This window comes from Mastacembelus armatus, chromosome 1 (genome assembly GCF_900324485.2).
Source record: "Mastacembelus armatus chromosome 1, fMasArm1.2, whole genome shotgun sequence".
NCBI lineage: Eukaryota > Metazoa > Chordata > Actinopteri > Synbranchiformes > Mastacembelidae > Mastacembelus > Mastacembelus armatus.
Window position 1 is genome coordinate 25,025,027 of NC_046633.1, and position 15,719 is coordinate 25,040,745.

The window sequence follows — 15,719 nt, forward strand, 5'->3', positions numbered from 1 at the left end:
ACATATTCCATGGAGGCATTTGATCAAACATGTAGGTCACAAACAAAATCCTGTCTAACTTCAAGATTTCTTTTTGTTAGACTAGCACCGCTGACCTTCAGTACAAGACTGAATGAGAGAAAAGCACAGCAAAAGACCAGGGAGAGCACAGCTACAATCTGTCACTCCTGATCACATGGATTTTGTTATAAAAATATGCAAGGTGACTAGCTATAATACAGACTACAATGGTTTAGGGTTTTCCTTGTGGACAACAACAAACACTTTAATGCTTTTGACTAGAATTTCATCATAACTCGCCCTCTGCTGGTCTCCTGCGGAAGTGCACGGTTTAGACACACAAGGGAGTCAACAAAATGGCTGACAGAGGACAGCTAACCATATGTTGTTGTTGTTTAATGTAATGGATTTGAGAGTCTGTGTTAGGGTTAGATTAAAATGATTTGTTCCATCAGGAAACCATCAGGAAAGAAAAGAAAAGAAAAGAAAAAAAGAAAACCAATGAAAAGAAAAAGAAAACAAATGAACCCTAGAAACCCTGTTATTTATAAACCAGACTAGGCTTGTCTGACCATAACCTTAGGCTGGACTGTTTTCTTGTTACATGTCCATTTTTATATCCCTAAGAAAACCAGTCAGAGACCACTGAGCTGCTGGGCACTTGAACACTCACATGTCAACCACAGCTACGTTCCTCTGGTACATAACCTAGAACCCTACAATAACACATGTCTGTAAAGGAGTTTACAGACATTTTCTCAAGCTGTTGTTCGGATGACTCCTCCTCCCCCCGTGTGACCCCTCCCCCTCAGCTCGGGTGTGTCCGTAACGGATAAATCCCTCCCCCCTCCGCGCTAAAGCTCGGCTCCCTGCTATCCCCGCTTCCAACTGCTGCCACTGTGACTCTGTTCCAACTCCCAGTCCGGGTACTCCGAGCAGAGGTGCAGCTGCTCTAAAACACATTTGTGTCAGTCCTGCCAGATCCTCCACACACCCGCTCTACCGCGTCTTGGGACTGTTTATACCTACCTTTCTGGCTTTAGCTACCGACTCTCAGCACCGCGACCAGTCCTGAGAGGGAAGAGCTAAGGTTCACACCTCGGTCGCTCGGCGTCCCTCGCCCCTCCCCCACCGACGGCTGACGTATTACAGTGGATTTGTGCACGAAAAGAGGAGGAGTCAATTTGTGAGAGAAACGGGAGAGCAGTCGGTAGAGTCCGCGAATGCACAACTACCCGGTTGTTGTAACAGCTCACTAGTTTCCCCGGTGAGTGTTTTGAGAGTTGTGGTCTTAAACTGTACTGACGCCACGTCCTGACTCCAACGGTCGTGCACAGCGGGGTCTGGCAGAGTCCGAGAGCGGCCAGAGGCGGAGGGACACAGTCGGTTCTTCACCCAGACGGAAAATCGCGGGAACATCGGTTGGCGACGCGACAAGTCGGTGAGTCAAGGTACTGCAGCTAGCATGCTAGCCAGGTAGCTCTCACCTGCCCTTTTATTTCACTAAAATAGATTAATGTACTTTTTGGAACTTGGCCGATTTAAATATAAACATTTGATTATGAATTGCAGTTGAGTTGTGGATGACACATTTTGAAGTCAGCCATCCAGGTTGCGATTTCAGCGACCGTAGACATTAGCTAGTACCCGCCATATTAGCTTAATGACAATTACATTATGGTTGAAATTATGTTTTTTATTACTTTGTTAAAAAGCTTTTCACAAGACACTCACAAATGGCTAACATCTACTTTTTTTCTGAAAGTACTTTTGCGAGTTTTGCTTTTGTAGTTACTGGATCGCTAATTGGGTATGAATTCTAATTAATATTATATAAATGTTACATTCTTGTTTTTTATTATGGTACAGGCGATATCTTTGGTTTTTGTTTTTATTTAAAAAAATAGTTGTTTTACACAGTGTGACACTATTCTTGATGTTGAGCAGTGGTGACTTGGTGTGAGAATGCTTGTACATAAATACACACACCAACTATATGAACAAAATGAAAAAAGGGATCCATTTTTTGTTGAATCTAGTATGACTTACCCTCAAACTACCTGTATTGCCACTGGTCTGTTAAATACAATAAAATGGTTTTAGATGTGATTCAGTGAATTCCACATGTAGCAGCTGGCATTATGCATTTCTCTTCAATGTATCCGTACCTCACTGAAGTCTTACAGGTCCAACTCTACCAAGTCAATGAAGCGACCTGGCTGTGGTGCTCAAACAAGCCACAAGCACACCCAGCGTATTGCAGAGGTGGCAGCTTGGGGGGAGGGGCAAAAAGGATGAGAGATTTTGATGATAAGGTGCCTACTCTCAGGTTTAGCAAAAATATAATAAACTAGCTTTGTCGTTTTAATTATTGTCCTTGGTGACGCTTTAATGATCGCTTTATGGCTTCTTTTAAATACTGAAATAATATGATTTAATGCAGATTATTAGAGAGTATCCAGAGATTCAAACTCAACACATAAATTAAAATCTGACTGTCAGACAAAAGTGGATTAAGGTGAAAAAGAAACTGCTGCATTCACTACAATGAGCAGTCAAAAATCTCTTCCCCTGCTGTTTGGTGTATAGTGGTACAACCCAGTATTTTTCCATGCACCACTCTGCCCTAGGATGTGGGTGTGGCTTAATGTCAATGGTAAAACAAGAGTTGAGTAGTTTTTCTTTGCCCTGTGGGTTTTTAAAAGAAAATGAAATGCTTCTTTTTTGGTTTAGTGAAATGACTACACATAGCTGACCAATTTTGTGTTTTTTGGGTGCACCAGAGAAAGGGAAGTCATCTACAGTCTGGGGAATGAGGCAGTTAGCAAAAGTGAAAGTTTCATCATGTTCATTATGTTTTAGAAATTAGGATTCAATTTATCTCATACACAGGGAGCTTTTTCTAGTTTGCTTTAACCTTTGGTACACCCCCCCCCCACACACACACACATACTCACGCACACTTAATAAGTGGCAGTGCTCACATGGGGCACTTGTAGTTTGTTTTTTTTTTTCTGCAGAAGAGGAAGCAACTTTGAAAGGCTCCACCTACATTTCTCAAAAGCTTTCATGTACATTCTGTGGCAGGAGTAGTAAATTTTTACTTTGCTAATATTGTTTAACCTCCAATCCAATATAATTTGTGAGGCTTTTTGATTGTACATCTGATCTGATACAACAATTTGCAAAACTAGCTACACTCAGAAAATGGAGGTTCAGACTGGCCTCGAAATGTCCTACATAGAGAGAGAGAGAGAGAGAGGGGAGTTTGTGTATTTGGTAGGGACATGTTTCTCAATCCTGGTTTGTCAGTGTTTAATGCCAAATAGAAGTTTTTAATTTCAGCAGAGTTACATCTGTTATTTTTGATAGATGTTAGAGGGCATATGGTAATATTACCAGATGTTTAGTAACTCTAACCTTTATGATTAAAAAGCAATCACATTTGATGGATGGGAGACCAGCCACTTCATTAGTGAGCTGCAGTATGTACCCACATAAGGGAATCTGTGAACAAGTCATGTAAGAGGCCTATACAGCTTCTCCCTGCTTTCAACACATGTAACAAATGTAGGTGTACTTTTTCAATACTGTAGATATTAGGGCGTTTTCTATAATATTGCTTATTTAGGAATTCTGAAGTATGAATAATATCTAAGTTAAAAAATTTAGCAGTTCTTCAAAAATGATAAAATTGCCTCCATCAGTATGTAAATATTGAGATGTTAACCCAATCCTTATATTTCTCCATATAAATTACAACTATATTTACATACTTAATTGATTCATTTGTAATGTTTCAGCATTTCTTATGGAAATGAGTTCAGGAATCGTATAAGGTTCCAGTGCTGTGATTTTTAATTATGATGATGGAAATGTCCATTCCTAAAATTTCACTTTAGATTTTCAAACCATGCTCACCCACATTCAAAAGAGCCAGTTTCAGTAAGTTCTTGCTATTTTAATTGCTTTTGGCTGAAAATGACAACAATAAGACATATGATCTTGGTTTAGTCTGAACATGTCTGTGATTGTTCAATAACTCGCTTGTTATTTAGCCCCTATGAGACAAAGCGGCTGGACAAAATAATAGAAATGTCTGTCACTGTAAAACTATATAATTCAACTCTAGAACAATTTTTTTTTTTTAAAAAACTGAACATTTAGTACAGGAGGATTTATTGCGGGACTGTTACATTAGGCTGCATAATGATTCTTATTATCTTGGTGTACCCAATAAAACTGCCAGTGAGTGCACAGTGTAGTTTCCCTCTGTCATTGCCTTATGCAGTAGTTTTACAGTGTGTCTGTCTGGGGACTAAGCCTGAAGTTTTACTGTTAAGACTGTTCTCCACTTTGCGGCATTGCCAGGTTTGTGATTGCAATTTAACATGTCACTCATGTCTGAATATGAGCCCAGATTGTTGTGGCAGTCTTACTAGGTTTGATATCCAGTAACACTTTCAACCTGACATGCCATTGTGCTGATTAAAGTAAAGGCCATAGCAGAACAAAACACGGTGAGAGACAATTTTATATTTTATGTTGTATCCTTGTACAATCACAATACAAACCGTGGTAGCTGTCTCCTTCCAGGTATTTTTAGTCCTAGGTCATGCAAATTATGAATAAATGGATATTCAGCAGAATGTTTCACATACAGCATGTAAGCAGCTAAGAATGTAATGAACAACAGTATATTTTCATTCTGTGCATATGTGCTATTGGTCATTATAAATCAAGCAGCAAAGATCTCTGATGAATCTGATGAGAATGGAAGGGATAAGTGTCAGTCATATGTCTGTGGAAGAACAGCTAATTCATTTGCTTCAGATAATTTATTTTCAGATCACTGCTAAATATTGTACAACGATTGACTCGTAGAGTGTGTTAAAAATTAAAACTGTAGTCTCTTCACAGAAGAATTCACATTGCAGGTTAGGATAAAAACCAAGTCATGAAGTCTAAGGAACTTTATAGATTATGTGTATAAAACAATTTCTGAAGCTTTGAGTGTTCCCAGGAGTACGATGACCTCAATAACTGACATGGAATAGGCCTAGAACCACCAGGATTCTATTAGCGGTCTGGCGAAACATTGAGTATCTGAACAAGAAGGGTCTTGGTCACATAGGTGATGAAGATCCCCTGTTCACTCTTAACAGAGCTTCAGGAGTCCTCTGCAGACATGGAAGAGCCACCTAGAAGGACAACCTTCTCAGCAGCACTTCATCACTCAGAAGAGGGGCTAGATGGGAGCCACTGCCAGGGCTGCCAAGAGGGAGACTGGTCAGAATTATGGGCAAGATGACTTCATCCAAGTACAGACAAGCCCTTAAAGAAAACCTGATCCAGAGTGAATATTACCTCAGAATGGGGCAACAGTTCAACTTTCACAGCAACGGTGAACAAAAGCATATATATAGACAACACCAGATTGGTTTTGGAACAGGTCTCGACTGTCATTGAGTGGCCTAGCCCAAATCCCAATCTTAGAAAACATCTGTGAAGAGACATGAAGATGGCATTTCACTGATATTTCACATCCAATTTGATGGAAGTTGAGAGGATTTGTCAGGAAGAATTGCGTAACCTGCACAAATCCAGGTGTGCGAAACTTGTATAAATGTACACAACAAAACTTGAAGCTATAATTGTTGCCAAAGGAAGTTCTGCAAGGTACTGAATTTGGATTTAGATTAGATAAAATGTACTGATCCAAAAGGGAAATTCCTTGGTCACATTTGCTCAGTTACACACACACACTTGAAAAATATTAAATAATGAAAAATGAAAATAGAATGGAATAATAAAACAGAATATAGCCGCAAGTGGCATTGAACGGCCCTTGCCGTCTGCAACCTGCCGTGACCTGTCAAGACCCACCCTAACCACCCGTGACCGTCCATTACAGCCCGTGACCAACCCCTGGTGCCGGTCAAACTGTGTAGCCAATGATTTCAGTGGGAGCCCTTTAAAAAGCCTGAACACATGACATCATTCTGTGTCTCCATAAAGTTACATTGGACAGAATTCTCATTGAAAATATATGGTGGGTTTCAGTCATCGCCAAGGCAACACCATTGAAAATAGGGCATGGATGTCATTGACTTTTTTGATCAGCAACTGATCTAAAGGATTTTTCTGCCAAATATCATTCATATGTGACAAAGTAAGTTTTTTGGTCTCAATACAAATTGTCCATAAGCGAGGCATAAAGCGGATGCCAACTCCAGCTGTGGTACAGGAAAACCGTAAAAGTTATCAAAATAATTTGGATAATTCTTGGTGCTCCACATTTCTAGGTGATGTTGACCAAGAATGAGGTCATTTGGTCAAAAGCCCTAGGACAAGTTCGTTAAAGTATGACGTGTCCAAAAACGGTACGTTTTGTAAAATTCCCATTGGAAATGAATGGCGACATTTGGTCATCGCCAAGGCAACAGCCTTGAAAATAGGGCATGGGTCCGATTGGCTTTTTTGATGGGCATACCCTAAAGGATGTCTGTGCCAAATTTGGTACAATTCTGACGAAGTAAATGTTTTAGTGTGAATGCAAATTTTCAAATTGTTATGCAGGGGGCGCTATTGGGCCTATTTCGATTTTGTTTAATCACATGGGTTCAGGGTGGCAGGGACTACAATTCATCAATTGGTCCGATTCAAATCCGACAATGTGTGTGAGTTATTACAAGGTGAAGAAATGGTGGCGAGCCAAAAACCTGCGTCAACTTGCCGCGCCCGCGGCAATAGGCGCAATGTATTTTGATTTTTGTCGGGGGCGCTGAAGAGCGATTCTTTTCAGGTCATTTATGAAACCAATAAAATATCAAATTTTCACGCGATTCTGAGTGGCATGCAAATTTTGGTGAGTTCAGACACGTTCAGGGGGTCAAATTTGAGGGAGTTGCAGACCGTGAAGAATAATAACGAACAAAAAATAAATAAGAAAAATCCTAACAACAACAATTTCCAGGCCCCCAGCCATCTATCAATCATAATATATACATTTTCGGAAAGGTCTAATGCCCAGTAACGTCATGGTGGGGTGCGGGTAGACGCTAGATGATGCCTGAAGCCGCCCCCCCCCCCCATGAAGTCGTCCCTTGCACGTTGAGCAATAACAATAGTCCCTGCACTGGGACCTTTGGTCCTTACTCGGGCCTAATAATCCTAACAATTTCCAGGCCCACCGCATGACCGCATGATATACATTTTCGGAAGGGTTTAATGCCCAGTAACGTCATGGTGGGATGCGGGTAGACGCTAGACGATGCCTGAAGCCGCCCCCCCATGAAGTCGTCCCTTGCACGTTAAGCAATAACAATAGTCCCTGCGCTGGGACCTTTGGTCCTTGCTCGGGCCTAATAATCCTGATGATAACAATATAGCCGTTTTTCCAGCACCCTCAACATATATATTTTCTGAAAGCTTTTGCGCATCCCTATGTCGTGGTGGGGTCCGGGACAGTGTTTAGTGGTTCGTTAGTGTGTTTGACCCGGTTAGTGGGTCTCTGCGTATTGAGCGGTTATAATAGTCCCTTGCCTTCACCTTCGGTGTGGGCTCGGGCCTAAATATACAACATTTGCATATGTGCAATATACACATAGATAGAAGTAAATGTACAGATACATGCTCTATACAAATACTCTATACTGTCAAAACCACAGAAGAGACTGTGGAGGAGGATGGTGGACTCATCTGCTGCAAAGGGGGGGGAGTTATTAAACAGAAGGATGGAGAACGGTATGAATGAAGTCCTGTACCATTCACTGTGACATTGGACCTGAATGAGTCTGTTGGAGAATGAGCTCCGCTGACCCTCTATGGTCTGGTGAAGTGGGTGTAAAGAATTGTCCATGATGGAGAGCAGTTTGTCCAGTGTCGTCCTGTCCCTCACTGACTTGAATGTCTTCATGTCCCTGCCGATAATGTGTCCTGCTTTCCGGATCAGTTTGTTGATCCGACTGATGTCCCTCTTTGTGGTGCTGCTTCCCCAACTGATCACAGCAAAGTAGAGGAGACCCACAGACTGCTAGAAAAACGCCAGCATCCAGCATTAAAGGACCTAAGCTTCCTCAGGAAGTAGTCTACTCATGCCCTTGTACACAGCATCACTGTTGTCCTTCCAGTCCAGCCTGCTGGGGTCCACTGGTGTCCTCTTCCTCCTAAAGTCCACTACCAGCTCCTTGGCTTGTCCACATTAACCCTCTGGGGTCTGACGGTATTTTAGGGTTCTGGACAAGTTTTGACATACCCTGACATTTGTGCTTTTTTCAGTTGCTTTTAAACATATTAATGGCTAAAGTCTGATAACACTGTAATCAGCACAAACTGGGCTACAATAATATGTGAGAAGCAAGTTTATACATGATTGTGTTTTTGAGAAATCAGCGTTTATGCATGGTTAGTGAAAAACAAAAATTTTTAAGTAGCTGAAATAAGACCATAAAACACAAGACTTTGAAGAAATGCATCTTGTAACCAAAAGTGTTTGCTTCAAAATGATGTGAAAATCATCTTGTTCACTCATTCACAGAAAAAAAATACACTGATTTAAATTTTCTAAGACACTTTTTGTTTAGAAAAGACATATGCAGGAAGGTGTGTCTGATTTACGCTTCTTCACTGTAGCGTGCCATCATTCAAACGCACAGAAAAAGTGAGTAAATTCTATGATGAAGTTTGATGTTTTATGCCATTTCTCAGGGGGCGTGTATAGAACTACCTGGCTCACCTCAGATTATTTCCATATGAACAGTGCACTCAGTTTGAGGCGCGATCACATTAGCTATAATGACGTGAGACAGGAGAAAATTTACTGCTCCTTACATTCATACGGATTAAATAAAAAGTGATGATTTGTTTTGAACTTGAATTGTTTCATTTAAACAAAAGACATTTCAAGCTTTCTAGCCATATATTTCTTCAGTGTTCACTGATATTCTGGTTGTTTTATTTACATGTCTGTGAAGAGAGATGACAGAGAGTGCACCCTGTCTGCTTTCTTTGTTTTACAAAAGCACAGTGTTTTGTTATTATGAGTGTATACAACTAAAACTAGACCCTTTACAGATTCAGATAATGTATTGCTTTTATCTGTACGATCAAAACTGATGGCGTAATTTAAGTGTGTTTCAGTGTTATCAGGAGACCATGCCACAGAACGCGCCGGCGCGTTTGTCAATCCCTGAGGGTTAAGGAGCAGGTGGTTGGTCTGGGACCACACCACAAAGTCTCCGATCAGTGTTCTGTACTCCGCCTCCTGTCCATCCCAGATACTCCCAACCACCGCAGTCATTGTAAACTTCTGTGGGTGGCAGGACCCAGAGCCGTAATGGAAGGCTGAGGTGTATAGGGTGAACAGGAAAGGAGATAGGACAGTCCCCTGTGGTGCCCCCACATTACTGATCACAGTATCAGACAGGGAGCTCCCCAGCCACACAAACTGAGTAATGAGCAATCCAGGAGACAGTGGAGGAGCTGACACCACAATTTGGCCCTGGATGAGAGTTTATATGAAGATGTTTTCACTTCATCACTATGAGTTAATCATTGTACATTGATGGGGAAAATGGCAGTTTAATCAATTGAATATTAGATTTATAGCAGAATGTGTAAAAAGTAAAAGGGTCTGAATAATTTTTTAAGCATCTGTATTTAGTCAGAAAGTATCGTTGAGTATCTGAGTGAAGCAGCGTGTCCTCTCAGGTTGCATGAATGCTGACACTCACTCCAAACTTTGTTTCAGCTGCAGACTTTACCTGCAGTTTGAAGTCCGCAGTATAGATCTGTCTTCTGGAGAGCATTTTCACTTGTGTGCCCATCTTTAAGAACAAGGGAGACGTGCAGAGTTGTGGAAACTACAGAGGAATAAAGCTGATGAGTCACACAATGGAGTTATGGGAAAGAGTAGTGGAGGCTAGGCTCAGGTCAGAAGTGAGCATTTGTGAGCAGCAGTATGGTTTCATGCCAAGAAAGAGTACCACAGATGCAATATTTGCTTTGAGAATGCTGATGGAGAAGTACATAGAAGGCCAGAAGGAGCTGCGTTGTCTTTGTAGATTTGGAAAAAGTGTATGACAGGGTGCCAAGAGAGGAGCTGTGGTTTTGTATGAGGAAGTCTGGAGTGGCAGAAGAAGTATGTTCGAGTGGTGCAGGACATGTATGAGAGCTGTAAGACAGTGGTGAGGTGTGCTGTAGGGGTGACAGAGGAGTTCAAGGTGGAGGTGGGACTGCACCAAGGATCGGCTTTGAGCCCCTTCTTGTTTGCTGTGGTGATGGACAGGCTGACAGATGAGGTTAGACAGGAATCTCCGTGGACCATGCCAACATCATGGTCCACGGTTTGTTGTTTGGAAGATTTTAAGTATCTAGGGTCAACAGTCCAGAGCAATGGAGAGTGTGGAAAAGAAGTGAAGAGACATGTGCAAGCAGGTTGGAATGGATGGAGGAAAGTGTCAGGTGTGATGTGTGACAAAAGAGTGTCAGCAAAAATGAAAGGAAATGTGTACAAGACAGTGGTGAGACCAGCAATATTGTATGATTTAGAGACTGAGAAAAAGAGGAGGCAGAGCTGGAGGTAGCAGATCTGAAGATCTTAAGGTTCTCTCTGGAAGTGACAAGGATGGATAGGATCAGGAATGAATACATCAGAGGGACAGCTCATGTTAGATGTTTTGGAGAAAAAGCCAGGGAAGCCAGGTTGAGATGGTTTGGACATGATCAGAGGAGGGACAGTGAATACAATGGCAAAAGAATGGTGAGGTTAGAGCTGCCTAGGAAGACCAAAGAGGAGGTTCTTGGATATAATGAAAGAGGACATGTGGATAGTTGGTGTGGGTGAGGAGGATACAGAGGATAGGGTTAAATGGAGGCAGATAATTTGCTGTGGCAACCCCTGAAGGGAGCAGCCGAAAGGAGAAGAAGAAGACACTAAGCTAGTGACTGTTTGACAAAATTACATTAAATTAAGGTGCAAAGACAAGACAGAGTAATAAAAAAAAAACTTATAGCCCAGAAAAATGGTATCTAGGGTACTTTTCTCTGTATTTTAATTAAAAAAAATATTTGCGTGACATGAAGCAGTTCATACTGTACTCTGTTAATTATATCAGTATCACTGAATATCACTGGAAAATCAGGATTTGGCGTTTCTATTCTGATCAGACTTTACTAATGTAAACAGCCCTTAAACAGCAAAAGAAGGCAATATATTCATATAATAATGCATTTTATATAGTACAGATATATTATAATTATGTTAGGCCATGTTTTAATACAGTTGCAAAAAAAAGTAATACTACTGTCTGTAATTTCCTGGTTTTCTGCATAAATTGGTCATGGAATAATAGGATCTTCACCAGAGTCACAAGTATCAAAAAACAATATTTCTAAGCCAGTGGGAAACAGACAGTCATGAACTTTCTCTTTCCATAAAAACGTACAAAGCGATGGTAAAAATAGAAACCAACAGTTTTTTAATAATTGGTTGAACCAGCTTTGGCAGCAACCAAGAGGAGTAGAAATGTTGGACCATTGTTCCTTAAAGAACCGCTTCAATGTAGCCACATTCTTAGGACATCTGGTGTGCACAGCTTTCATGAGGTCGTTCCACATTCTCTGTTGGGTTGAGGTGTGGGGTCTGACTAGGACACTCCAAGAGGTGGATTTTGTGTCTCCAAAGCCATTCTGTAGCAGATTTATTTACAAGTGTGTACAAACTTTCCCAAACGTTCCACACTTTCCCATTGAACTCATTGGGAAAGTGTGTCCAAACTTTTGACTGGTAGTGTAAGCTTCTACTGGGTGTCAGCTTGCAAACAGCCACACTGACATTGTCCTGAGGATACCTTGATTTTGTTTCATCTGTCCGCAAGACACCTGCTCAGTAGTGTTGCAGAGTTGGTCTTTGGCAAACTTCAGGCATGCTGCAATTGTTTTTTTTGTTTTTTTTCAGCTTCAGTTTCAGCTTTAGTTCAGGCATGCCATGTTCATTGAGGGTCGCTGTCTTACATGTACACCTACGTATAAGTAGATGTCTTATAAGCATCTACTTCTTGAACACACTTGATTAAAGTAATTAGAAGGGCAGTAGCACACAGGGAAGGTTAGGCACCACTGCCCCTTTGCTCTTTTTTTTTTTTTTTTTAACCTCACTGAGCAATCTGCGTTGTCTTTGAAGCGATCATGGCTGGGTACCCATGTCTATGGAGAGTACCTAGAGTACCAAATCATCTCTATTTAAAGACGGTATGACTAACTGTGGTCTGAAGAATATCTAAAGTTGTTGAGATTATTCTGTAACCCTTTTCAGCTACATGCAGATCAACAGCTCTTGATCATAGGTCTTTTGAGATCTCTTTTTTGTGAGGAAAGTCCAACATCAGCAGACGCTGCTCATGAATAGCACACTGACACTGGGTCTTTTTATAAATCAAGGCAATTCTAAATCTCACCTCCATTCTTGTTTTAAGTTCAATGTTGCTAACACCTTTCTCCAGTTGCTATGTTTGGTGACATCAGAAACCTAGTGTTTTTCCAACAACACTTTGTATTTTTAATGGGTGTGTTGAATAAATGTTTATATTTGTGATTGGTGACAATTTCATGACCAAATTATGCAGAAAACTCGGAAACTGCAAACAGTGCCCTTAGTTTTTCTTGCAACTGTGCATTTGTCAATGTCCTCAAATGTGCACAGTGTTAAAGGGAGATTTAGACACCCTGTTTGTGTGGAGAGTGGGAATTTATGTTTGTACAACAATACAACTTCTGATGAATCTCATTCACCAAGGACTGTATGCTTCTTATCTCTGTGTCATTTTGTACTGCCTTTGGTGAATTACCATATTCTGACTGTGTTTATATTTGTTGCAAATGGAAACACTTTATTCCAGTGCCAATAGGTTCTTCCACGCTCCCTGTTTTCCTGGCCCTGTTTTCTTCTGGACTTCTTTGTGACCAGTCAGTCCCAATCCGGCTTCAAAGTTTCTCAAGATATTCGGTCTGATTCAGCCCTGGACACTATTCCCACTTTCCTTTGTTGCCCTATCCTGACTGCCTTACCTGACAAACTCTTACATCATATACTGTTTTGGTTCCTTTGTGTCTTTGACAGATTATTCAATGCAGTCTCTGTAGCTAAGTGCTTTGTTTGGATTTTGCCTGTTTGTCCACTGCCTCTTGCTTACTCTCTTGGATTTATTGCTTGGCTTGGACTGTGCATGGTTTACATTAGACTTTTTGGTTGAACAAAACAAGGCATTTGAAGGTATCACCTTAGACTATGAAAAATATGAATTTTCTGACATTTTGTAGACAAAAAAATTACCAGGTTACTAATAACTTTGAACCTACAACCTGCTAATTTAGCAAGCTATTGATGATGGACGGCCATTTACCTTACTGGAAAAAACCCATCCAAAATGCTTCATATTAAGGGGAGTACACAATGCTTCTTGTCTCATTTGAAAATAAAAAACACTTGATCAGATGCCTTGTTACAACTGGTGTGCAGAATGTCAATAGGAGTAATGCAGGTCATCGATGTGAATTAACCTTTATGAACCTTGGAGTGGATTTCTGGCTTTTAAGTTGGGAGCTTGTCTGGGAAAATTATTGATGTGGGTACATTTAGCAAAGAAACACTGAAAATGTACGCACATAGGTATAGGTCCCTAATATACCCAGAATCAAAGAAGGGTCAAAGGGTCAGCTTCTGTTTACTGGCCTTATAACAGTGAGGAGAAGGATCCAATGGCAGAACCTAGCAAAATACAGACTTTTGTCAAACCAAGAGTTGGCAAGCTAACAGGACTTCGTACTCAGCTGTCACTCTTGGACAGTTGGCAGCAATTCTAATGATGTGCAGATCTGTCCTATTGCACGTTGTCTGTGGGCTGCATATGACCAGGTACACCAACGGTGCTGAACGCCACAAACCCAAAACAAATCAGACACATTATTCTGACAAATCGAGGCCTAATTTCTCAATGGTCATGTGACAATCACAGAAACAACCCAGGTTTCAAAGCAAGACTTAATTTGGAACTGCCCTATCTTTTTGACACAAGCTTTAAAACCTTGGTATCCCATGTAACTTCATTGGTACTGGCCACAAAATTCCAATTTAATTGTACTTGTGAACTTCAAATAAGCCAGTTGTCAGTAATCTCTACTAGAGCTGACAATGATGGACCTGTTAGACATGTGACAATATGATAAGTTTCTTGAACTTGAATCAACATGTTTAAAGAGGTGCAAAGGAGCCAACTTACAATAGCCCTGAAAGCATAATGCACTGAAATTTAGGAAAACACATGCCGATATACAAAACGCAAGCAAAAATAATTTCACTAATTTAGAAAAAAAAAACACTGCAAAAAGAGAAAACACAATCAAATACACAATTTCACTGAATAAAGAGAAAACACAATCAAATACACAAAAGCAATGCAGAAAGAGAAAATCAAATACAGAAATGTGATGCCAGAAAAAACGCAACCATATACATATAGAGTGATGCCTCCTTGTATTTCAACTCATGCTGTGAAAAGGAGCTCCTTTTTGTCAGTCTGCATTCGTTATTGTCTTTCTTTCACTGTGCTTTCAGTCTGTCCGTTTTCAAAAAGAGGTCAATGGTAGAGGAGAAATCTAATTACTGATCTACTGCATATATGTGTATTTACAGCAATGCAGGGAAATCAATTCACTATTTACCTGCAGAACCCAATTTCTGGGTAACCAGGTGCATGTAAATGTAACGAATGAAATTGAATATTATGCACAATAGCTTCAAGGATCCAAAACTCATCTCTTTATAACCAACTCATCTCTTTATAACCATCCCATTTTTCAAACATCTTATAAAATTGATGGCCAAGGCAAGTATCCACTCCAAGAAACTTTCTTATAGACAAATTTTAAACTATGAGAAATACAGTTTTAATTTAGAATGTTTAGTGTTATGGCAGTGGTATCTGAAGTGATTACGTTGAAAATTGTGGCCTAATAATACACAGATGGTAAATAATTTAATCTAAATTAACATTCACCAATTGCTGCAGGTGAAATAAGACTTTCTTCGATGCAAAAATGTTTACCCCTTGAACATCTTAAGAAATCAAAGCCTTTAAAAGAGCAAACTAGCAACTAGAAAAAACATATTTTCAGCTAGAGTAACAAGACAAAGTCATGTGCAGACAAAGGCAGCGATGCTCATGATAAAATGCATGCTTTCAGCTGTGACTGCGTACAGCAGCAGGAGCCATTTTGTGTTGTTGGCATTCACTGCAAGCAATCCATCAAAGGATGTGAGTGGGGGTGGGGTAAGTGTGGGGTAGGCTAGCTGTTTGACTAATCCAAATCAAGTTCAGGAAAATTTGTAATTTTGTAACAGAAAACAATCTGTGTTAAGCTCATATCTACTTTTGACTCATTTCCAAATGAGTCTTTTAGGCAGAGAGAAGAAAAAGCAGCTTATGGTGCTGCTGTTTTTTTTGTTTGTTTGTTTGTTTCTTCATGTTTAGACATAATCATAGATGACAAAGAAACGTGATCAAATAGCTCATGGAACCTGAATTGCTCTTTCAGGGCCAGGAGTGGCATATCCACCAATTTAGGAGAACCATGGTCCAATAAGTCTAGTTGCTCCTGTCTAGCATAGGCTAATTAAATTTTGATTGTCTAGGGTTAGAGTCTGAATTACTCACAGAGTG

General features: G+C 40.4%; 1 protein-coding gene across 3 annotated transcripts in view; it reads left to right on the forward strand.

The window, feature by feature from the left end:
• Positions 1–864: 864 nt before the first annotated feature.
• Positions 865–15,719, forward strand: part of atf7ip (activating transcription factor 7 interacting protein) — a 38,076-nt gene continuing 23,221 nt past the window's right edge. For 2 of the 3 annotated variants that reach the window (XM_026302930.1, XM_026302933.1), the window contains exon 1: positions 865–1,441. The gene's annotated coding sequence lies outside the window, so the exon portion shown is untranslated. Of the gene's footprint in view, positions 1,452–15,719 lie in introns of all 3 variants that reach the window. The other variant, XM_026302931.1, reaches the window with a different exon arrangement.